Source organism: Carlito syrichta, unplaced genomic scaffold (assembly GCF_000164805.1).
Source record: "Carlito syrichta isolate Samal-C Ts95f unplaced genomic scaffold, Tarsius_syrichta-2.0.1 Scaffold155927, whole genome shotgun sequence".
In the NCBI taxonomy this organism is placed as follows: domain Eukaryota; kingdom Metazoa; phylum Chordata; class Mammalia; order Primates; family Tarsiidae; genus Carlito; species Carlito syrichta.
This window is the reverse complement of record NW_007100023.1, coordinates 96,905-98,384: the sequence shown is the minus strand read 5'-3', so window position 1 is coordinate 98,384 and position 1,480 is coordinate 96,905.

The window sequence follows — 1,480 nt, the reverse complement described above, 5'->3', positions numbered from 1 at the left end:
TATTGAGCACCTCTCGTGTCCTGGGATCCGGTGTTTAAAGTGTTTGATAAATAGACTTTCCCAAAGGCAAGAGACTGAAAGGAAATGTTTGCTAAAGTCCAGGTCATCCACGGTTGGGGTTCCGCCCGAGGCACAGTATTAGACTCTGCCCAAAAGCCTCTGCGTCCCCCCAACCGGTGACCTGTGTGGCTGTCACAGGCCAGGTCTGTCCCTTCCAGGTGTGCGCCTCAGTGCAGTCCTGCAGCTCAAGTCTTGTCTAGCGTCCTCTGGGACTCTCCATCTCCACACTTGTCTTGTCTAGCCGTGCTGGGTCCCAGCTCAGTCCTTCCCCTTCCCCCATCGCTCACCCAGGGGATGGTGTTCCATGAACAGAGGAAGGAGGGGCACGGTGCATGGGTATAAACAAGGTCTCTGCCTCTGGGGAAGGAGAAGTCATGCCTGCAGATAATACAGAATGCCAGAATACAGAACAGCCTGGAGTGAAGACCACGAGCCGTGACTCCTGGGTGGTGTCCAGTGACGAGAAAGAGCTCAGTGTGAGGGGGACAGCTGGGCGGAGTCCTGAGGACAGAGGAGATGAGGCCACCTGGTCTCCATCCATGTCCCCTGGGCGCAGAGATGGGCAGGGGTCACGGTGGGGGTGGAAGGGGGAAATCAGCTGACACCTCTGAGGTTCCCAAGTAAGTAGTACAACTGGGCAGTCGAGCAGACTCTCCCACGTTTCATAAGAAAACAAGAATCAGCCGGACATGGTGTCACACACAGATAGTTCCAGCTACTAGGGAGGCTGAGGTGGAAGCATCGCTTGAGCCCAGCAGGTCGAGGTTGGGGTGGCCGTGAGCATGCCGCTGCCCTCTAATCTAGAGTCAGACAGTGACACGCCGACTCACAAGAAAGAAGGTAAATTATGTTTCCAGAATAGATTTGGGTCTAAAAATCAAGGGAGCGTGAAGAGCAATTTGGAAATGGCTGGGCACCTTGATTTCGGAGACCAATGGTTGGAAGCCCACGCCTCCGCCCACGGGCAGGCTGGGCCACCGCTGCCTCCACTCTCGGTGTCCACTCGGCCCCACCGCCAGCGCCCCTTGACCTCCCGCTTCCTGCCTTTCTTTCTCCTGCTCTCCTGCTCCATGTCCCAAAACGGAAACCGCACGACAGTGGCTCTTCGTGCGCCATGGACACGGCTTCCTGTCTCATCAGCAGCTTCAAGTGAGCGACGGGTCCTCTGACATTTTTGTTTATGAGAAAGAGAAGTTGAAATTCAGTGGAAACTTTCCCGCTGAAAGCTGAGTCATTAAAAGGAGCTTATTGCCGGGCTCGGTGGCTCAGCCTGTATCCCGCACCTTTGGGAGGCTGAGGTGAGTGGATCGCCTGAACCCGCGGGTTCGAGACCCGCCTGGGCAGCAAGACCTCATCTCTACAATAAATCAAAAAATCAGCCGGGTGTGGTAGCACCTGCCTGTAATTCTGGCTACTCGAA